Here is a 16967-nt window from a genome sequence, read left to right on the forward strand (position 1 = left end):
TTGCCAACATCTGCTGGATTATCAAAAAAGCAAGAGAGTTCCAGAAAAATATCTATTTCTGCTTTATTGACTACGCCAAAGCCCTTGACTTGTGGATCACAACAAACTGTGGAAAATTCTGAAAGAGATGGGAATACCAGACCACCTCACCTGCCTCCTGAGAAATCTGTATACAGGTCAGGAAGCACCAGTTAGAACTGGACATGGAACAACAGACTGGTTCCAAATAGGGAAAGGAGTGTGTCAAGGCTGTATATTGTCACCCTGCTTATTTAACTTATATGCAGAGTACATCATGTGAAATGCCAGGCTGGATGAAGCACAAGCTAGAATCAAGATTGCCAGGAGAAATATCAATAACCTTAGATATGCAGATGACACCACCCTTATGGCAGAAAGTGAAGAGGAACTAAATAGCCTCTTGATGAAAGTGAAAGAGGAGAGTGAAAATGTTGGCTTAAAACTCAACATTAAAAAACTTAGCTTATGGCTTCTAGTCCCATCACTTCATGGCAAATAGATGGGGAAAGAATGGAAACAGTGGCTGACTTTATTTTTGGGGTCTCCAAAATCACTGCAGATGGTGACTGCAGCCATGAAATTAGAAGACGCTTGCTCCTTGGAAGAAAAGCTATGACCAACCTAGATAGCATATTAAAAGCAGAGACATTACTTTGCTGACAAAGGTCCATCTAGTCAAAGCTATGGTTTTTTCAGTACTCATGTATAGATGTGAGAGTTGGACTTTAAAGAAAGTTGAGTGCCAAAGAATTGATGTTTTTGAACTGTGGTATTGGAGAATACTCTTGAGAGTCCCTTGGACTGCAAGGAGATCCATCCAGTCCATCCCAAAGGAAATCAGTCCTGAATATTCACTGGAAGGACTGATGCTGAAGCTGAAACTCCAATACTTTGGCCACCTGATGCGAAGAACTGGCTCATTTGAAAAGACCCTGATGCTGGGAAAGATTGAAGGAGGGAGGAGAAGGGGATGACAGAGTGGCATCACCGACTCGATGGACATGAGTTTGAGCAAGCTCTGGGAGTTGGCGATGGACAGGGAAGCCTGGTGTGCTGCAGTCCATGGGGTTGCAAAGAGTCAGACATGATTGAGTGACTGAATTGAACTAAACTGAACAGAGTCAAGGTTACTACTGGGCTTAATAGCCATGCAAAAGGCCATAGACCCAAAATTTGGCTACTGAAGGAAATTCAAATGAATCTGCAATAAAAGATATTCTGGGGGCAGTGGAAGCTCCTGAATTTTCATGTGGGAAAAGCTTGAATAATTGTTCTATTTGTAAATGCTAAGGGTGAACAAAGAAATAGGAACTTTGTTCTGAAACTATGTTTGTGTAGTATAGAGTGTATTTTTTTCCTCTGGGAGCTTTAGGAGTGACTAGAGGAGATTTTGAGTTTAAAGCCAGCCTTACCTCTGTCCTGATGCCAAGCCAGGTGAAGTTTTCTTGGCCAGTAATGAGTAATCATTTGCAGAAATTGACTTGAGAATGTGGTGGAAAAGACCAGTCCTATGAGACAGCAGAAATTTCCAGGTTCACTGTCTAGGGTCAGTGTCCTCATCCTCCATGAGTATAGATTAATAGCCTAAACTGGAGTCACCAGACTCAAAGGCATGCACACCCAGTCCCCTGCACTCACGTGCTCCCCTTAGAGTCTGCATACCGCACCCTGCACACATGCTATGAGCCGAGACACTGCATGAGTCTACTCTAAAACAACAACAGCAAAGCATTTATTTCCAAAAAAGGGACAAGGTCACAAGAAAAAGCCTATAATAATTAACTAAGTCAATGGAAAACTCATTTTAAAAAAATACCCCCCATGGAGGCTTAGTACAAAACAACAGCCTAGTGAATGTTTGGTTACAGTGTATAGCTACTTATTTTGCCCTTGATACACTGCTGTGATTTTTCAGCTTCTTCTGCCAATCTTGCTCAATACAAGTGGTTCAAAGATTAAAGTCCAGGTATGTGAATAGCCCTACTTGTAGCTTTGATGTGTGGGCTCTTCTGAGCCCTGAGGTACCCTGTGTTGATTTTTGTCATTTTTACCCTGGCAAAAGAAATAAAAAGTATACCAGTTAGAATCTAGTCAGGAAAACAAAGCCTGTATCAAGTGTCTAGCAGATGACATTTAAAGAGGGAACAAAGTGGGAGGGCTGAGAGACCAGAGAGGAGAAAGCAAGGCAACCCAGAGGTTAGCCATAGTAGAAACCTGCCTATCATCCCAAGGACTGCAAAAGGACAGGGAGGAAGCAGTGTTACTATTGCCTGGGTGCCAAGTTCATTTTAGAGGCTGCCAATTGAGAGAAGGTTCCTCAGCAGAAACTAGAACTTAGGAAGAGATGTAGCTACAGTCAAGAGGCCACTTGAATTAGAAAACACTGTGCTTTTAAATCTTTTGTTGAACTTCCCTTCTCCCATTTGTTGCAGTTTTGGTGATACAGTCATACATAGTACTCTGCTCAAGTCTATACATGGCATGGATGGGTATGTGATAAATGGCATACCAAACAAATCCTCTCTCAGTAATTGTAATCTTGAGTTCAAGGACAGAAAACAGTTGGAACTGTTTCAGCCATATGGTGGTATCTTGAAAAGGTCACACATCCATTCCTGTCTACCTGGATGCCCAGAAACACTCTAATTTGTATTTTGTTTTATTTTCCCCCAAACCTCTGTCAAATCTTCCATTAAAATCCTTTATGTGTTCACATTTGCTTAAGTTGCTTCCCTGATAGCTCAGTTGGTAAAGAAAACAGACTTGCAATGCAGGAGACCCCAGTTCGATCCCTGAGTTAGGAAGATCTGCTGGAGAAGGGAAAGGCTACCCACTCCAGTATTCTGGCCTGGAGAATTCCATGGACTGTATAGTCCATGGGGTCACAAAGAGTCAGACACAACTGAGTGACTTTCACTTGCTTAAGTCTGGCAATTTTTAACTATGATGCTTGCCTATACATCAAGTCCTTGTTTCCAATATTCAGAATGCCCTTCCATGGTTCCTTAGTCTTAAGAGTGTCTCAGTTCAGTTCAGTAGTTCAGTCATGTCCAACTCTTTGTGACCTCATGGACTGTAGCACAGCAGGCTTCCCTGTCATCACCAACTCCCGGAGCTTGCTCAAACTCATGTCCATCAAGTCGATGATGCCATCCAACCATCTCATCCTCTGTACTCTTCTCCTCCTGTCTTCAAGAGCGTCTGCTGCTGCTGCTGCTGCTAAGTCACTTCAGTTGTGTCCAACTCTGTGTGACCCGATAGACGTCAGCCCACCAGGCTCTCCTGCCCCTGGGATTCTCCAGGCAAGAACACTAGAGTGGGTTTCCATTTCCTTCTCCAATACACAAAAGTGAAAAAGTGAAAGTGAAGTAGCTCAGTCGTGTCCGAATCTTAGTGACCCCATGGACTACAGCCTACCAGGCTCCTCCATCCATGGGATTTTCCAGGCAAGAGTACTGGTCAAGAGTGTCTACTCATCATTTAATACCAACTCACATGTTTTTGGAGAAAGCAATGGCACCCCACTCCAGTACTCTTGCCTGGAAAATCCCATGGATGGAGGAGCCTGGAAGGCTGCAGTCCATGGGGTCGCTGAGGGTCGGACACGACTGAGCGACTTCACTTTTACTTTTCACTTTCATGCATTGGAGAAGGAAATGGCAACCCACTCCAGTGTTCTTGCCTGGAGAATCCCAGGGATGGGGGAGCCTGGTGGGCTACCGTCTATGGGGTCTCACAGAGTCAGACACGACTGAAGTGACTTAGCAGCTTAGCAGCAAATGTTTTTTATTATGTGAAAATGTCCCCAGGCCTCACTCTTCTTAGAAAACTTTAGTTGCTTACCACTCTCATTTTCTGTAGCATTCTATGCTGCTGCTGCTGTGTCGCTTCAGTCGTGGCCGACTCTGTGTGACCCCATAGACAGCAGCTGACCAAGCTCCCCCGTCCCTGGGATTCTCCAGGCAAGAACACTGGAGTGGGTTGCATTCTATACATATTTCCATTTCAGCACTTATCATAGTATCTGATTATTCCATATTTACTTGTCTGTCTCCCTTTCAGACTGTGAAGTTCTTAAGAACAGTCTCAGGATTCTCAATACCTAGCTGCTTGGCCAGAGAAGGCAATGGCACCCTACTCCAGTACTCTTGCCTGGAAAATCCCATGGATGGAGGAGCTATGGGGTCACACAGAGTCAAACACAACTGAAGTGACTCAGCAGCAGCAGCTGCTGCTTGGCACATAGTAAATGCTTGACAAAAGCTTCTTGAATGCATGAATAAGTGAAGAGATAAAGTTGCCAGCCTATCTTCACTGATTACAGTGGAAACCAAGTTTTTTTCCTTCTTTGCTTTTAAAAGGGTATGGAACTCATGGCTTTAAGGGCTTTAAGGGGATAAATTAGTTCAATACATGTTCCTAAGAATAGATATAAAGAGATACTTTTGTGGCTCAGCTGGTAAAGAATCCGCCTGCAATGCGGGAGACCTGGGTTTGATCCCTGGGTTGGGAAGATCCCCTGGAGAAGGGAAAGGTACCCACTCCAGTAATCTGGCCTGGAGAATTCCATGGACTGTATAGTCATGGGGTTGCAAAGAGTCGGACATGACTGAGTGACTTGCACTTTATAAAGATGAGATAGAAGAGAGAAACAGAGCGAGAAAGGGAGGGAGGAAAAGTGAGAGGGAGGGAGAAGAATGAGAATGAGAAGAAAGCAGTGAGGAGTAACAACAAATTACATGGCTGTACAAGGAGATTCTGTTTGGGGTTCAGAGATATTGAGAGAGGTCTTAGTGTGCCACTTGAGATGACGGCCATCAGATTCCCTAGGGATTTAAGGGAGGTAAGTCCAGTGGTATGCTGGTAAATATTTAACAACTAGTTCTCAGGGGTGGGGGGATGGGAGAGGAATACCTTAATTTGTAGCATATGCTGAAGCTCCAATACTTTGGCCACCTGATGAGAAGAGCCAACTCATTAGAAAAGACCCTCATGCTGGGAAAGAATGAAGGCAGGAGGAGAAGGAACAACAGAGGATGAGATGGTTAGATGGCATCACTGACTCAATGCATGTGAATTTGAGCAAATTCTGGGATATGGTGAAGGATAGGGAAGACTGGCATGCTGCAGTCTGTGGGGCTGGAAATAGTCTGAGTAACTGAACTGAACTGAAGTACTCCCACCATGGCCAAATTGAAGCTACCAATGTGGCGTGACTGAATGCAGAGTTGAAAAGAGATGTTCTGTAGTATACCATGATATCGTATTTCCACCATATAGATATAACAGATATAAATAACTTTGAAATCACAGATCATAAAAAAATATAGTAAAATAATTAATGAATAATGAGAATTTATTACCCTTCTTTAAATGTACATGCTTGCTCAGTCACTCAGTCATGTCCAACTCTTTGTGACTCAACCCCATGGACTCTAGCCCGCCAGGCTCCTCTGTACATGGGATTCTCCAGGCAAGAATGCTGGAGTGGGTTGCCCTTTCCTACTCCAGGGGATCTTCCTGACCCAGGGATCAAACCCATGTCTCTTGCATCTCCTGCATTGGCAGGTGGATTCTTTACCACTGTGCCACTTGGGAAGCCCCTTCTCTAAATGTAAATTTATATAATTTTTTTAACTTGTTTAATTGATTGATATAATTTTTAATGATGACTGAGTTTAACCACTTCCTTGCAAAGTTCCTGAAAATTTAACTATGAGCTCTCATGAGCAGATGTGAGGCAGTAGCACAGTACTGTGGGTAACTCTATCCTTGGGCTACCTAGGACTCAGAGAAGCCCAAATAGGCAGAAATATACCAAAGTGAGATAATGGATGTTGGTCAACTGTCATTGTAGTGTGATGGATAGGATCAAGCCTGCTAGGTTGAAAAGTGCTGGATACTGAGGCAGCAAATCTATAAACACTGGTTTCCTGGTACCCAGAGGAAAACTATACTTAGTAGCTCCAAATACTACATAGTTTCAAAATGGAATACCTCCAATTCATTGTATAATCTGCCTTATTGCTGAAATTTATCTTTATCACTGAGATAGAGGCAGTGAGCAAAACAACGTGTTCTGTTGAGACCATCTACTGAATATCCTGGAACTGAGATGGTGCTTATAGAGCTATGTTGAGGGCTATGCTCTCTGAAATTTGTGCAACCAATAGTTTGGCCTTTCTCCTAAAGTATTCAGTTCATAAAGAATCCCCTTTTACTCAAATAAGAAAAATGTATTTGGAATGCCTAAATACTGGTTCAGATTTTATGCATGAAAATAAAAGGTGGTACCATTTAGAATCTGCCAAGAAAGTCTCAGCTTCACAAACTCAGATTGTATCTTTGCAGTGAATTGGGCATATTTGTGGTTCCTCACTTCAATACTGTATTTTCAGTCTTCCTTAAACCTTGGGTTCCACTTTCACAGGACATTTTCAATACCTTTGAAATGAACAAGGAGGAAATATATCTCAACATCTGGTACTGTAATTACAAAAACATCTACTATGATGGCTCAGCGGGTAAAGAATCTCCCTGCAATGCAGGAGACACAGGAAACACACGTTCAATCCTTGGGTTGGGAAGATCCCCTGGAGGAGGGCATGGCAACCTACTCCAGTGTACTTGCCTGGAGAATCCCCAATGACAGAGGAGCCTGGTGGGCTACAGTCCATGGGGTTGCAAAGAGTTAGACAGGACTGAGCAACTAAGCACAAACACATGTGCTTAACATACTATATATATATATATATATATATATATATATATATATATATATATCATCTCATGTAAGTTTCAAAAAAAAAGCCTGACAAATGGGTATTATTATTTCTTTTTTTACAAATGAAGAAATTACAAATCAGTAAGGCAAAGTACCTTGCCCAAGGTCACATAGCTCATCAGAGCAGTCCTGGGGTCTGAAGCCAGGTGTGTCTCATGGGCTTTCCATTACACCATGCTGTCTGAAGCAGTGTTTCTCCACTAGAGAAGCTACTGGCAGGGTGGGGGGGTATGCACAGCGTCAAAGATAAGTAGAATAGCATATGTCTTTCTGGACAGTCACATGGGGATTCTGAACTCTGGTCCAAAACGTGGAAGCAACCTAGATGTCCATCAGCAGATGAATGGATAAGAAAGCTGTGGTACATATACACAATGGAGTATTACTCAGCCATTAAAAAGAATACATTTGAATCAGTTCTAATGAGGTGGATGAAACTGGAGCCTATTATACAGAGTGAAGTAAGCCAGAAAGAAAAACACCAATACAGTATACTAATGCATATATATGGAATTTAGAAAGATGGTAATGATAACCCTGTATGAGAGATAGCAAAAGAGACACAGATGTATAGAACAGTCTTTTGGACTCTGTGGGAGAGGGAGATGGTGGGATGATTTGGGAGAATGGCATTGTAACATGTATAATATCATATAAGAAACGAATCGCCAGTCCAGGTTCGATGCAGCATACAGGAAGCTTGGGGCTGGTGCACTGGGATGAGCCAGAGGGATGGTACAGGGAGGGAGGTGGGAGGGGGGTTCAGGATTGGGAACACGTGTACACCGTGGCAGATTCATGTTGATGTATGGCAAAACCAATACAGTATTGTAAAGTAGTTAGCCTCCAATTACAATAAATAAATTTAAAGATTAAAAAAAAATAAAATAAAAGCAATTAATTGTCCCGCCTCCTTATATCAAACATATGGCTAATCTTAAAACAACTTAAAACCAATATTTCCTTTTAAAAGTTGGTACTTCAGGGAAGCTTTTCAATAAAGTTATTAAATAAAATAATACATCTTTGTTCTCTTTTTCTTGTTCTTATTTGTTTTCCTTGCCATACTTTGGAAAGCTTTTCCTGGCAGTTTAGCCTGCACCTCTTGTTCGGCATAAAAATCTCTTTAGTCTTCATCTCAGCTGTCAGACCAGCTTGCCTTCCTATTTTATCTCTCCCTCTTTCAGCCTGAAAGAACACCTTACGTGAAGGCAAAGAGGTAGGAGAGAAAGACTAACAGTGATGTCCCTCCTCTAACATGTCTCCTTTCCTTCCATGAGTAACATCAAATGCCTCACTACATTTACCTCAGTCATACAGTTTTATAGCCATTTTGCCTGGGCAGTTTTTTCACATGTGTGTGTTTCCTCCTTCCCTATTAGCATTCACTCCACATTCCATCCTTCCCCAAGAGCGTCTCAGCAGAGAGTTGCTTACATACATTGTGGCTACCAACATTTAGCAGTTTAGGTTATTGCTAATTTCTTAGCTGGTTCCCTTTAGAAACCCCTTAATAGTGGGCATATTAACAAAGTGCTCCACAAAACTGACAGAGACCATATCTATTCCATCTTAACTAAAGAATTTGAATAATATTTGAACTGAAAATTAAACCAGTTTTATTACAAGGGCCCATCCTACCTTCCTTTTCATTCCCATTCTTTTCTTCCCAGCATCTCCCCTTTTGCAGCCCTGTCAGGAGCCCAGGATCCACTCCCTCCCCTTAACCACCAATAAAAGAAAACTGACTGGAAGCATGTGGACTAGTGGTTCTCAACCCTGGTTGAATAATGGAATCATCTGCGAACTTTTAGAACTATTATTATTTGATTGTCTAGGATGGAGGTTGGGCATCAGTATTGTTTCATAGCTTCCTAGATGATGATTCTAATCCTATTCTCTGGGCCTGTCTTCTTTGCCCCACCTTTTTCACTATTAAAATTCATTCTCATCTATCAATTGCTTGGGAAAAGGTTTAATAAATTCATCTGAAATAAGGCATTGATAACTTATAAAAGCTTAATGGGCTAGATGCCAGTGAGACTTTTCATTTTGTTTATGAAAAGATAAAAAGAAACAACTCTGGTGGCCTAAATTTAGGCATATGGGAGATATTTGGATTGAAAAAGTTTCCCAGCCCCCAATTCATATTATATAGGTTAGTGTCTTGCATGTTTTCCTCTCTCACACACAAAATATCCATTACAAACCTAACTAAAATGAGAGAACTGAATTTTAAAAATCAATGAATAATGGTAATTAATTTTCAATATTTCACAAAGACACATATCCAGATAAATAATGACTGGAGTTAAACATCCATCTATATCCCTTTGCTTTCTTTGCTTACCTATATTTTGATTAAAAAAAATTCACAAATTAAAGTTGCTAGGAATGGTAGTGAGTATTTGCTGGCTCTGGCAGATAGTTTTGGATATTCATGTTCAGACAGAACACTAACCTAGAAATTATGAAATGATTTCTCACTACAGGCTACATTCAGCACCCCATCAGACAGGGAGATGATAAGCATTTACACTGGAAAGCTGAAAAGGTGGATGTTTCAACTTGGAAGATAGTAGCAAGTTAATCTAATCCTTTATTTGATTGAATTAAGCTCTGAAAGATATTTTTTTCATATTTTATTACAGCATTTTTACATGCCGATTTTAATATACGCCGAATTTCTTTCTCCAGTAAGTGAAGCTTATCCAAGTCAAACTCTTAGTGACTGAAACATTTGTATCACATTTAAGTCATCTAAAGAAATCCTGATACCATAAAATGGTAATATTTAAGCTCTGAAGTGAGAAGCTCAGGCTGTTCAAAATGCAAAATATCTTGCTGAGATATACCACTTGAACTATTCTATTGAAATACTACAGATTGTCTTTGGTATTATCACTGTTATGAAGAAATACTTTGTTTCATTCCTCAAAAATCTTGGGAGTTTATCTTTGTTGAAGATAGACTTCTACATACTGCCCATTTCTTCACTTAGCATCGTGAAAAAAGAACACTCAATGGGAGGTTGCTGTTCAGTCGCTCAGTCATGTCTGATTCTTTGCGACCCCATGGACTGCAGCACGCCAGGCTTCCCCATCCTTCACCGTCTCCCGGAGTTTGCTCAAACTCACATCTATTGAGTTGGTGATGCCATCCAACCATCTCATACTCTGTCATCTCCTCCTCCTCCTGCCTTCAATCTTTCCCAGCATCAGGGTCTTTTCTAATGAGTCAGCTCTTCATATCAGATGATCGAAGTATTGGAGCTTCAGTTCCAATGGGAGGTATCTTATCATAATTCCAATATTGACCCTCATTTTCAACACTGAATCAAAAAAAAAAATCAAGACATATATTATTGACCACTAATTTTATTTGAATACTTGTAAGTATGAATTGACATTCAGGTGCAACTTCTTTTATTCATATGGCTGCAGGATCCTTTCTTGTGGCATGCATACCTGCTGCTTTGTCAATATTGATTTTAGCCTTATTTTTTTTCAGCTATTATCACACATTACAAAATGATCTTTATGTAAATGAATATTAAGACTATACTTTCAGGGATCATTTCTATAGTTCAGATGAATATTATCTTCTCTTGAAGGCTGGTATTTCAGTGATTAATGGAACAAAAATTCAGCAGCCTTTCCTTAAATATGTATATCAAGAACTTGCACTGTGTCATCAAATAATATTATGCAACGTATGATAGTAACAAAAGGATTATGCCAAAAGTTTATTCTCAATGTTTATGAATATAATAGTTGCCACAGACTTTGTGGTTAGTGCTACAAGTATTTTAGAAAAGAATGTTGAATGCAGTGCATATGTTCTAAGCAGAGCAATTTTTTTGATGCCATTGTAATTTGGGCCTCTTACCTTGTTAGTAATAATATTCATCAATCTAGTATTAGAAAGTATTATTTTATGCCATTTCTGGAAACATGACTGGTTACCAGAGTGGTCCCTGTGCTTTCAAAGAAACTGTTATGAAGGCTATGGTGGTGTCAGTGGATCAAGTTTAATAACACTATGATCTCCACACAACAAAAGCCAGTGTTCAAATAGCCATTGTTTTAAATTCCTCTTTCCTGATTTCTGCTGCTATATTAGCAGAAATTTTTTTTTAATCATAGAAAAGCCACATATTAATTCTATTAATCATGAAAAAGTAGCAATGTAAATTAAAAGCTTTTTTGACTGCTATATAAAATCATCATATTTTCACATTTACTTGTCCTAATGCATTGATTTTCACATTGTATATTTACACCAAAATCAAGTTCATTATTTATGTTTTTAATGTTACCTTGAGAGGTGGCACTAGTGGTAAAGAACCCACCTGCCAATGCAGGACACATAAGAGATGTGGGTTCAATTTCTGGGTCTGGAAGACCCTCTGCAGAAGGAAATGGTAACCCACTCCAGTATTCTTGCCTGGAAAATCCCATGGACAGAGAAGCCTGGCGGACTACAGTCCATGGGGTCGCAAAGAGTCGGACACAACTGAAGCAACTTAGCATGTTGAACTACTGTGGTTTTTCATCACTGATTTTGTACTAGAATGAACCACTTTTGAGCCATTAATAATTTGGAAGATTAGAGAGAAAATGCAAAAAGTGGTAATGTGGAAACATGCAAAATTAAGAATATAACCAATAACATGACAAATGACATGACACAAACATCTTGTTAGCTATATGTTAGCTGACATGAACCAATTACTGAATTCTTTGTAGTATATGGGCAGCTTCACCTATTAACACCACATTGAGATATCTAGGGAAAAAATATGGTTAGTCAGGTTTAACCCTGAATACTCATTGGAAAGACTGATGCTGAAGCTCCAAAACTTTGGCCACCTGATGTGAAGAACTGACTCATTGGAAAAGACCTGGATGCTGGGAAAGACTGAGGGCAAGAGGAGAAGGGGAAGACAGAGGATGAGATGGTTGGATGGATTCACCAACTCAACAGACATGAGCTTGAGCAAACTCTGGGAGATAGTGAAGGATAAGGAAGCCTGGTGTGCTACAGTCCATGGGGTCACAAAGAGTCAGATACACCTGAGTGACTGAACAACAACAACAACCTTGCCATTATGTCCCATGAGCTCTGGCACAGAATGTAAATACATTCCATTACCACGAAGAAAACCAACATACACATGGGGGAAATGAGTCTTAGAGAGGCAAAGTGACTTATTCAAAGTTTCACAAGTATGAATCAAACCCAAGTTGCACAAGTTGGGCAATTAGCTGCCTTATTTAGTCATCAAGATAAGCATCATCTCCTTTGGCATCGATAGGGAGTGGTTGAAAGAAATGGGGGTATTTAGTTTGGGAAGGAGAAGCCTGGCTAGGGAGCAAGAATGGCAGCTGTAGCTGTGTTCAAATATGCGAAGGACAGTTCCTGAGAACAAGGAGCAGTCCTGTCTGGTTGGTTATCCTGAGGGCAGAATATGGGTGTATGGAAGGAAGTTACAGGGGAGCAAGATTGGCTCACCAGCAGGAAGAACTTTCTGTCAAGTGGAATCCTATGACAGCTGAAGCAAGGAACTTCCAGGTCTGCCCCAGTTCACTTGGAAACTGGGTGATGATGCTTGGCAGGAAGGCAGAGAAGGTGAGTCCTCCACCAGGTAGAGGTGGGAGCAGGTGAGCTAAAAAATGTTCTAGCCCAAGTCTGATGAGGGCCTGGAGGGAGGAGGACAGGTGAAGTGGGATAGGTGGACCCTTCTGTACCTCACACATGGGTGCCTTGGTTCAGCTGTTTCTTGCTTGCCCAGCTTCAGCCCCACCTGTTTCCTGGGTGGCCAAGGGAAGTCTTTGAGGTTCAAGGCAGGAGACTGAAACCTCTGCCTCCCAAAGACACAGGGCTGCTTCTCCTGCCACAGCCAGGGCACCATGTCCACACTGGGGCCCCTTCCTCTGCCCAGTGCCTTGAATCTAAAGTTTAATCCCAGGAGCAGGAGATTAGAAGTGACTCAGGGCACTATCTACACTTGGCAGCCAACACTGGAGAAATGTGAACAGCTGAGAGGACTTATCTTAACCCTTGGCCATTCTCAAACTACAAGATACCTTCTACTTGAAAACCTTCTAGCTTACCTCTACCAAATCAGAAAGTTGCAATCCCCATATCCAGTGACTCCACATTAGCTTTAAGTATAAATGAAGCAGCAACAGAACAGCATGACTTAGGATGAGGTGAAGAAGACAGGTATTACTGGATTAAAATTTATTCAAAGCTTCCTTGGTGGCTCAGACAGTAAAGAATCAGCCTGCAATGTAGGAGAACCAGGTTTGATCCCTGGGTTGAGAATATCCCTTGGAGAAGGGAATAGCTACCCACTCCAGTATTCTTGCCTGGAGAATCCCCATTGACAGAGGAGTCTGGCGGGCCACAGGCCATGGGGTCTCAAAGAATCAGACAGGACTGAATGACTTTAGTAGTGCTATCAGCACACTTTTCAAAGGTCAATGGTAGAAGATTTTAGAGACTTATTTAAACCATCTTTTTGCAATACTATTGTACTATCTATGGCTTCCCTGGTGGCTCAGATGGTAAAGAAACCACCTGCAATGCAGGAGAACTGGGTTTGATCCCTAGGTGTGGAAGATCCCCATGGAGAAGGGAATAGCTACTCACTCTAGTATTCTTGCCTGGAGAATTGCCATTGACAGAGGAGCCTGGCAGGCTGCAGTCCATGTGGTCATAAAGAGTTGGACATGACTGAGCAACTAAGCACAGCATAGAGCACACATTGTACTATCTATAGGCAGAAGGAGAAGAGGGTTTCAGAGGATGAGGCTGGATGGCATCACTGATGCGATGGACATGAACTTGGGCAAACTCCGGGAGATGGTGAGGGACAGGGAGGCCTGACGTGCTGCAGTCCATGGGGTCGCAGAGTCAGACACGACTGTGCGACTGAACAACAACATAGTACTATCTGTATGCCTAATTATATTTGACAAGAGGATCTCAAGGAATTCAAGAATTCTCTATGTCAGTGCTAGGGGTGGACACAGAATAGATGGCTAAGAGTGTTCTCCTAGGCCCAGGACTGATATACAGCTGGCATGCACTGTGATTAAAATTCTCTGGGGTTAAAATATTAAAATACTTCTGTACTGGCTTGTAAATAGCACTGCCCCAAGCCTCCCAGATGGCACTAGTGGTAAAGAACCCACCTGCCAATGCAGGAGACATAAGAGATGCCGGTTTGATCCCTGCATTGGGAAGATTCCCCTGGAGAAAGAAATGGCAACTCACTCCAATATTCTTGCCTGGATAACTCCATGGACAGAGGAGCCTGGCAGGCTACAGTCCATAGAGTCACAAAGAGTCAGGCTTGACTGAAGCGGCTTAATACACACAAGCCTCTCAAGTACCCCTTTGGCCCTGGCCACTTGAGCCTCCCCCTCCCTAGGCTCCTGCCATGCCTCCCTACAATCTAGGAACTATGGGGAAATGGCTCACATGCAGGGGGCCTTCCAGATTCAGCTCCTGCTGAGACCAAAGATAGTTAGATATTTTAAAATATTACCCCTGATTAAGTCTCAGGTCTTTTGTCTGGGAGAGGGGACATGAGACTTAGGGTCAAACACTCCAATGGTGAGAAGCCAAATTTGGAAAAATTTTAGTGTAATATATATATATATATACATACACATACACACACACACTATATAGAGAGCAATTTAGGTGCTAAGAAAAAGTCAGTGAAGGGCTGGGTTCTAATTCCCAACACCATGACCCTTAAGCTCTTTGTAATAAAATAGATTCAGTGTTATAAAGCTTAATAATATGTCCTAAGAGCTTCTGATGAAGGACAAGAAAGGTTTTCTTTAAATCATAAGTTGGGATTTGTCAATTACTGTTATTGTTCTTCTGATAGTTCTGAGTACCAGTTTTTTTCATAATGCAGTGATCATCCTTGAAATACCTGTCACATTAGTAATATCAGCTAACATTTACTAAGCACTTACTCACCCAGACACTATTCTACACACTTTATGTGTAGTGTCTAATTTAATACAACTATTCAGGTAGACTGGCTTCCCTGGTGGCTCAGATGATTAAGAATCTGCCTGTAATACAGCAGACTCAAGTTCTATCCCTGGGTCGAGAAGATCCCTTGGATAAGTGGATGGCTACTCATTCCAGTATTCTTGCCTGGAGAATCCCATGGAGAGAGGAGCCTGGTGGGCTACAGTCCATAGGGTCAAAAAGAGTTGGACATGAGTTAGCGACTAAGCACACACACACATTCAGGTAGATTCACTATAGTCACCATTTGATGTTGAAGAAACTGAAATCCAGGGATTATTTAACTTGTCCAGTGGGAGACCTGGGTTCAATCCCTGGGTTGGGAAGATCCCCTGAAGAACCGAAAGGCTACTCACTCCAGTATTCTGGCCTGGAGACTTCCATGAACTGTATAGTTCATGGTGTTGCAGAGTCAGACACAACTGAGTGACTTTCACTTTCACTTTCAAGTCATTCAGCTTGTAAGTGGCTGAGCAAGGTTTTCAACTGAGGGAGTCTGACTTCTGAGCCCACATGCCTACCCACTATGCTATATTGTGTATCAACTGAGCCCACTACACCTAATTTAATCCTGCAACATCTACCTTAAGATAGGCATTATCATCCTCATTCTACAGACAAGGAAACTGAAGCTCAGAGATAAAACCACCTGCCCATGTTCACCCTGTCAATTATCATCAGAACTGCAGCTCCAACTCAAGTCTTTTATGCCAAAGGCTGTGAATTCTTGCCTCATGTGCTTTCCCATCTCCCAAATAATTTCCTTTCCTCTAGCACATTTATTCTTCCCTAGCTTTATATTCTCACGGTCATCTTCAACTTACTAGATTAGTAATCCCTTTCTTGGTAGCCCTGGTAACTTTCAGCCTTTAATATTGACCATATAACTAGTCTATAACCTGCTGCTGCCAAGTCACTTCAGTCGTGTCAGACTCTGTGCAACCCCATAGACGGCAGCCCATCAGGCTCCACTGTCCCTGGGATTCTCCAGGCAAGAACACTGGAGTGGGTTGCCATTTCCTTCTCCAATGCATGAAAGTGAAAAGTGAAAGTGAAGTCGTTCAGTCGTGTCCAACTCTTCACAACCCCATGGACTGCAGCCTACCAGGCTCCTCCGTCCATGGGATTTTTCCAGGCAAGAATACTGGAGTGTGATGCCATTGCCTTCTCCAAGTCTATAACCTACTCCTCATTAAAATGTCCCCTCAGATTTAATGTCCATTGACCTTCACAGGAAGCAATTTTTACTGTGATGGTTGCAAAATTATTTTCTGACTCTAGCACTCTCATTTTCCAAAACATGCACAGCTGAAATCACAAAGTTAACCCTATAATTACTTCCTGAGCCAGTCAAACAAACTTTTTTTTTTAATGACCTCTGTTTCAGTGCTTTGGGCTGCAACTACAGATACCTGACTCATTCATACTTAGACAGTAAAGACATTTGATGATCTCACATAGCAAGAAGTATGGAACATTACCAAGTCAATTCCCAGATTGCTTAATTCAGCAATTCAGTGATGTCATCAAAGACCCAGGATCAGAGGTCACCTGCCCAGAGGAGACACATGACACACCTGAGATTGCACTCTCATGGCGCACCCAGGAAACCAAGTGGCTGGGACTGGGGAGGTGATTAAGACGCATAGCCCACCTGGGACAGTGTGCTTACCAAGCACCTGGTCACCTGAGCTCCTCAGACCTGCTGCTACTGCTACTGCTATGGAGAAGGCAAAGGGCACAAAACACAAGCCCACCCAAGTCTGTGCCTTTGCGGAGTACCCAAGAACCTGAACCTGAGCAGCTTAGACCTGGGAAATGCACAAAACTCAGGGCCCACTTTGGACAGTTCCCCTGCAGAGCAACCTGAAGCCTGAGCAGTGTAGACCAGGAAAGCACACCGGGAAAGTGCCAGGGAGCTGGGGCAAACCCATTGTGGTCTTTACACTGCAAGCACTCCCAACACACACCAGTGATATTTGTTTGCAATGTTCCTCCCTCCCCACAGCACGACTGAACAAGGGAGCCTAAATAAGTGACCACCTTTGCCCCCTTGTGTCAGGGCAGAAATTAGACACTGAAGAGACTTGCAAACAGAGGA

This window comes from Bubalus bubalis, chromosome X (genome assembly GCF_019923935.1).
Source record: "Bubalus bubalis isolate 160015118507 breed Murrah chromosome X, NDDB_SH_1, whole genome shotgun sequence".
NCBI classification, from domain to species: domain Eukaryota; kingdom Metazoa; phylum Chordata; class Mammalia; order Artiodactyla; family Bovidae; genus Bubalus; species Bubalus bubalis.